This window comes from Coffea eugenioides, chromosome 2, assembly GCF_003713205.1.
Source record: "Coffea eugenioides isolate CCC68of chromosome 2, Ceug_1.0, whole genome shotgun sequence".
Taxonomy (NCBI): domain Eukaryota; kingdom Viridiplantae; phylum Streptophyta; class Magnoliopsida; order Gentianales; family Rubiaceae; genus Coffea; species Coffea eugenioides.
Genome location: NC_040036.1, coordinates 71,262,430 through 71,269,467, shown reverse-complemented (window position 1 = coordinate 71,269,467; position 7,038 = coordinate 71,262,430). Strand labels below are relative to the sequence as shown.

General features: G+C 40.3%; 1 non-coding gene across 1 annotated transcript; it reads left to right on the top strand.

Moving 5' to 3' along the window:
* Positions 1-4,511: 4,511 nt before the first annotated feature.
* LOC113764254 lies at positions 4,512-4,618 on the top strand. Its single transcript, XR_003467535.1, has one exon. It is a non-coding gene; the product is annotated as a small nucleolar RNA R71 (small nucleolar RNA).
* The last annotated feature ends 2,420 nt before the right edge of the window (positions 4,619-7,038 follow it).

The window sequence follows — 7,038 nt, the reverse complement described above, 5'->3', positions numbered from 1 at the left end:
AATTGAACAAGAGTACCTTTTGTCCTGGAGAAAAGTGTTTCGCACGCAATAGGCGGTCATGAAACTGCTTGGTACGCTCTTTGTACAAACGTGCATTGTCATATGCTTCAAGACGAATTTCCTCCAACTCCTGGAGTTGGAGCTTTCTCTCTTTGCCATCTCTATCCGCATGCAAATTGCATTGCTTGACTGCCCAGAATGCACGATGCTCAATAGCCACAGGTAAATGACACATCTTACCAAACACCAACCTATATGGGGACATTCCAATGGGCGTTTTATACGCCGTTCGATATGCCCACAAAGCATCATCCAATCGCAAGCTCCAATCCTTACGGTTGGGGTTAACCGTTTTCTCCAATATGCTCTTGATCTCTCAATTAGAGACTTCAGCTTGCCCATTGGTCTGAGGATGATATGTTGTACTCACACGATGGTGCACTCCATATTTTCTCATGAGAGCTGCAATGGTGCGATTGCAGAAATGGGTACCTTGATCACTGATGATGGCTCTCGGCACCCCGAACCTACTAAAAATGTGGGATTTGAGAAATCCTACAACAACTTGAGAATCATTAGTCCGGGTAGCCTTTGCTTCTACCCATTTCGATACATAGTCAACTGCTAACAGAATATACAAAAATTCAAAAGAGCTAGAAAAAGGTCCCATAAAGTCCATACCCCAAACATCAAACACTTCACAAAATAACATAGGCACTTGAGGCATTTCATCCCTATGAGACAAACTTCCAAATTTTTGACATTTGTCACAACTTTTACAAAATGTATAAGCATCCCGAAACAATGTTTCCCAATAAAAGCCACAATCAAGGATTTTTCTAGTAGTTCTCTTAGGTCCAAAATGGCCACCACATGCATAATTATGACAATGAGCAAGGATAGAAGGAGTTTCACTTTCAGGTACACATCTACGAATAATTTGATCAGAGCCTATTTTCCACAGATATGGCTCGTCCCAAATATAGTATCGAGAATCATGGACTATCTTATCTCTCTTACTCTTACTCATGCCAATAGGGAATTTATGACTGACCAAAAAGTTCACAATATCTGCATACCAAGGTTCCTTACCTTTGAGATAGAAGAGATGTTCATCAGGAAATACCTCAGATATGGGAACTGCTTCCTCTTCTCTTATCAACCTACTCAAATGGTCAGCTACTGAATTATCCACCCCTTTCCGATCCTTGATCTCCCAGTCAAATTCTTGCAGCAAGAGCACCCAACGAATGAGTCTTGGCTTGGACTCCCTTTTTGACAAGAGATACTTCAAAGCTGCATGATCAGAGTAAACCGTTACTTTTGACCCCAATAGATATGATCTAAATTTCTCAAAAGCGAAAACAATGGCTAGAAGCTCCTTCTCCGTGGTGGTGTAGTTGCATTGAGCTGGTGTCAATGTTTTTGACGCATAGTATATCACGTGACTACACTTCCCACTCCGCTGTCCAAGCACAGCTCCTACGGCATACTGACTGGCGTCACACATGAGCTCAAAGGATAGCTTCCAATCTGGGGGTTGGATGATTGGTGCCGTGGTCAACATACCCTTGAGTGTGTCAAAGGACAATTTGCAATCATCTCCAAAGATGAATGGCACCTCCTTTTGAAGCAGGCGAGACAATAGTTGAGCAATTTTTGAAAAATCTTTTATGAAACGCCTGTAAAAACCTGCATGGCCTAGAAAACTACGAATATCCTTGACATTAGTAGGGTAAGGTAGACTAGTGATCAAATCAATTTTAGCCTTATCTACCTCAATACCCCTTGATGAAACAACATGGCCCAAAACTATGCCTTCCTTAACCATGAAATGACATTTTTCATAATTAAGAACCAAGTTTGTTTCAATGCATCTTTTCAAAATCTTTGTTAAATGGTCTAGGCACTGATCAAAAGAATCACCGTATACTGTAAAATCATCCATGAAAATTTCAATGCAATTATCAATCATATCAGAGAAAATACTCATCATGCATCTTTGAAATGTTCCAGGAGCATTACACAAACCAAAAGGCATACGGCGATATGCAAAAGTTCCAAAAGGGCAGGTAAAAGTAGTTTTATGTTGGTCCTCTTGAGCAACAATAATTTGATAATATCCAGAGTAACCATCTAAAAAGCAAAAGAAACACTTACCTGCCAACCTCTCAAGCATTTCATCAATAAATGGGAGTGGAAAATGGTCTTTCCGAGTTGCGGCATTTAACTTCCTAAAGTCAATGCACATTCTCCACCCATTTTGCAATCTCATTGGCACTAACTCATTCTTTTCATTTTTCACCAACGTGATTCCAGTTTTCTTGGGAACAACATGGACTGGACTCACCCACTGGCTGTCAAAAATAGGAAAAATAATTCCTAATTCTAAGAGCTTGAGAATCTCCTTCATCACCACCTCCTTCATTGCAGGATTGAGCTTGCGTTGATACTCTCTCACGGGTTTTACGTCCGACTCCAAAAGGATGTGATGCATGCAAATGGATGGATTGATGCCTTTGATGTCTGCTAACGTCCATCCAATTGCTGGTTTAAATTCCCGTAAGACCCGTAGAAGCCTCTCTTCTTGCAACGCAGTTAAATCATTGGCAATGATTACAGGCAAAGTCTTGTTATCTCCCAAGTAAGCATATTTCAAATGCTGGGGCAGTTCCTTCAATTCCACATTAGGTGCCTGTTGAACAGAAGGTAGAATCCTTTCATTAGAAGTGGGTAATGGTAGAAAAGAATTTTCAAACCTGCCTGGAAGCGGATGTAGTGAATGTAAGGACATGATAGCTTCTTTGACTTCCTCCTCCTCCATGTCGTCCACTTCCAAATTGGTCTTGCCTTGTTGCAAGACAAAGTCCAACTTGTCCCCCATGAAATTCTGTTCAAAATTCTCTTGCACAATAGTGTTAGTCATGCCAACAAAATTTACAGACTCAGTATCCTCAGGATGCTTCATTGCATCAAAAATATTAAAAGTGACCTTCTCTCCATCAAATTCCACAGATAAAGTCCCTTCATGTACATCTATTTTAGTCCTTGCTGTACTCATGAAGGGTCTACCCAAAAGAATCACTGCTGAATCAGTAGAGTATGCATCATTCATATCAACAATGTAAAAATCCACAGGAAAAATGAATTCATTGACCTTTACTAGAACATCTTCAACTAGGCCCTCAGGGTAGACATTAGACCTATCTGCTAGTTGAATGATTACCCTAATTTCTTTGAGGGGTCCTAAATTCAAAATTTTAAAAATTGAAAGAGGCATGACTTTTATTGAAGCACCTAAGTCAAGCATGCTTTTTTCAATTCTTTGATTGCCAATTATGCATGGTATAGTAAACATACCTGGATCCTTGCATTTCTGGGGCAACTTCCTTTGAAACATCGCTGAGACATTCTTCCCCACGTTCACCTTGTCATCCAGACTCAACTTATTGCGATTAGTGCATAAACCCTTCAAAAATTTAGCATATCTAGGCAATTGCCTAATAGCATCCAGCAGAGGAATATTGATCTCCACTTTCCTGAAGGTGTCCAAAATCTCTTTCTCAGATTCTTCCTTTTTAGCTTTTGTAAACCTGCTAGGAAAAGGAGGAGGAATGTCAACTTTCTTTGAGATTTCAAAGGATTGTTTCTCTTTTTCCTCTTCCACCTTCCTGGGCACTTCTTTTTCTCTGGCGTGGGCACGCCTAGGAGACTGTACCTTCTTGCCACTCTGTAATTGCATTGCACTGGCATTCTCCTTGGGATTAGGAATTACTTGAGATGGTAACTTCCCTCTATTGCTATTTTCCAGATTGCTCATGGAAGTTGCCAATTGGGACATTTGTGCTTCCAAATTCCTAATGCTAGCACGAGTCTCTTGTTGAAATCTGTGAGACTCTTGTTGAGATCTTTGAGCCTTTTGCTGTAATTGACTCGTGCTTTGGGCCAGTGACTTCACCATATCTTCAAGAGACATGTTTGAATTGGAAGTGGACGGTTGTTGCACTGGTGGCCGTGGTTGGAAATGTTGTTGAAAACTAGGGGGTTTTGAAGCATAGCTAAAGTTAGGATGATTTCGCCACCCTGGGTTGTAATTGGGTGCAAAGGGATCATTCCTTCGTGGAGGTGGTCCAGAAAAATCTCCCACTATGTTGGCTTGTTCAGGTGAATCCTCCTGGAGAGTTGGGCACATGTCAGTCATGTGTCCGGGAGCAGCACAGATACCACAAGTTTTCACAGATTGTAATTGCCCCCTTGCCATTTGACGCACCAGAGAGGTAAGCTCAGATAGTTTACCCTCTAAGTCAGAGTGATTCACTTCATTGACCCTTCTTATTGCTCCATCAGCTCTCACTCCAAATTGTTGGGAATTTTCAGCCATGGTGGAGATCAATAACGTGGTTTCGTCTGTGGTCTTGTTCACCAGAGCACCGCCACTGGCTGCATCTAACATGCTCCTATCCATGGGTGATAATCCCTCGTAGAAATATTGTATTAAAAGTTGGTCCGGAATTTGATGATGTGGGCAACTGGCACACAGTTGTTTAAAGCGCTCCCAGTACTCATATAGAGTTTCCCCATTCGCCTGCCTAACTCCACATATTTCTTTCCTTATATTGGCGGCTCTAGAGGTAGGAAAAAATTTCTCGAGAAATCTTCTCTTCAATTCTTCCCACGTAGTGATGGATCCTGATGGCAGGTAAAATAACCAATCTTTAGCCTTATCTGCCAAAGAGAAAGGGAAGGCTCTTAACTTGATGTGGTTCTCAGTGACTCCTTGAGGTCTCATTGTGGAGCACACAACATGAAATTCTTTCAAGTGTTTATGTGGGTCTTCACCTGCAATACCACGAAAAGTAGGAAGTAAGTGAATAACACCAGACTTAAGCTCAAATGCCTCTTCCGTGTTAGGAAATGTAATGCATAATGGCTGTTGGTTCACGTTAGGAGTTGCCCACTCCCTCAAAGTTTTTGGGACTGCCATTGCTACTCGGGGAATATGCACTTTGTTTTCTTCAGATTCACCTGATGAATCACTAGAAATAAACTCTTGCTCAGATTCTGAAGGTGACGTTGAATCTTGTTGCTTAGGCAACTTTGCCTCCTTAGTCAACCTTCTTGCAGTCTTCTCGATCTCTAGATCAAATTCTAATTCTCTTGTACGAGAAGATCGAGGCATAAAATAAAAAAGAAAAAATAAATAAAAATAAAAACTAAAACGTGTGCAATAAGTCACTTAAAACACTAGTTCCCCGGCAACGGCGCCAAAATTTGGTGGGTGTCAAACCTCCAAAAATAAAGTTAAAAATAACAGCCTAATTACCAACCAACACAATCTCAAATTTAATTCGTAAACAGGGCAAGTAGGATCGTCTCCTCAGGGAACTGGTAGGCAAATCACACAGGAAAATGGGAGGAAATTTTTAGCAATAGTATCAACTAATTAAAAAGGAATAAAAACTGAAATTCAAAATTGAGTAAGATAGCGGGAACCAAATTACACAAATAATAATTAATTAAAACAACCTAGTCAAGGAATTAATCTTGGGATCCAAGCACACAACTGATCACAGATACAAGGGACAATTCATATACTTACGAATAAACTGGTTATAGTGGTCAAGCGACGCACCCAACCACCAATCTTTCCTTAATTTTATGGTAGTCAAGAGACGCTCATAAACTACCCTCTTGTGACTAGACAACCCCAGAAATGCTCACAGGATTTAATGTAGCCACAGCATTAGGAATTAGAAAGACCCAATTCTAGATGACAAACACACATGCGGATTTGTTTAGACTAGATTAATTATCCCCACGATCCAAATTAGACCGCTTGCGAGGCGGTGCAATTGTCTCGTTTGCCACTAATCAAGATGCTTAAAGGCGATGCGTCAACATCCTAATTAGCTATCAATTATTTAGACAATCGAATAACAGGCCTAATTATCCAATAAATCTAAACAATAATAACTCAGGGAAAAAATAGAGAATAATCAAATACCCATGAACATATAAATTAAAAATAAGCAATTAAAACGATCTCACAGTTATGGTGCCCCGATCCTCGATTTATTCCTCAACTAGATAAACGATCTAGCCTTGCCGCATAGTCATGACAACAAAGCCAATCAAAGTTTTCATGGAGTTTTGTTAATTGAAGAAGGAGTAAAAGATTTTTCGCCGCTAGTCTCCTAACAACGAAGAAAACAAAAGCAGAGAAAAAGTCCAAGTCCAAGATCCATCCCTAGTCTATTGCTGTTTTCTTTTTATTGTTTGCGCCGCCGTTTCCTTTTTGCTAGCCGAAATAATAGGTGGGTTTCTTCAAACAATTTGCTTCTTTTCCCCCATTGGATTGTTACCAAAAGTCATCTTCCAATTCTATTTCCTAATCCCACGTAAGTTTAAAGTATGGCTCCAAGGAAAGGCGGTGGCCCCAGGAATAGGATCCGCAATCCGGATTTTTCACGCAACTCTGCGTTGTCTGGCGTGGGCACGCCAGAGAAGGCGCAGTCTTCTGGAATTTGCCCTTTTTTATCACTTTTAACACCAATTGCCTATAAGTAACACAAATACCCATTATGAGCAGAAATCCAATACTTTGCATAATAAACTGCCAAAATTAAGACCAAATAACCACAAATAAAATGCATAATTATATCCCTATCAGTTACCTTGTTTGCTTTTAAGTGTGCGCTTGCATGTTTTTCTAATCAATCATGCAGTTATTTTCCCTTCTTTCTTTGTTGCATGCTTCTGTGCTTGTGGTTCCCTTCGTCCATCTTTTCCGTTTGCTTATGCGCTTTTACTGGCACATTCTTTCTCTACGTTTTTATGCTCACCAGTTGTATGATATTGCGTTGGCCAGCCTTTATTATCTTATTCCTTATTATTGCTAAATTTCGTCTTGCCATGTTTCTTTACCTAGTTGCTGCTTCCTTACTTAGCAGCTGCTTACTTAGTAGCCTTTATTATCTTATTCTCGGGTTGCTGATTCCTTACTTAGTATCTGGAATTAGATGGATAGAAACGCCTTGC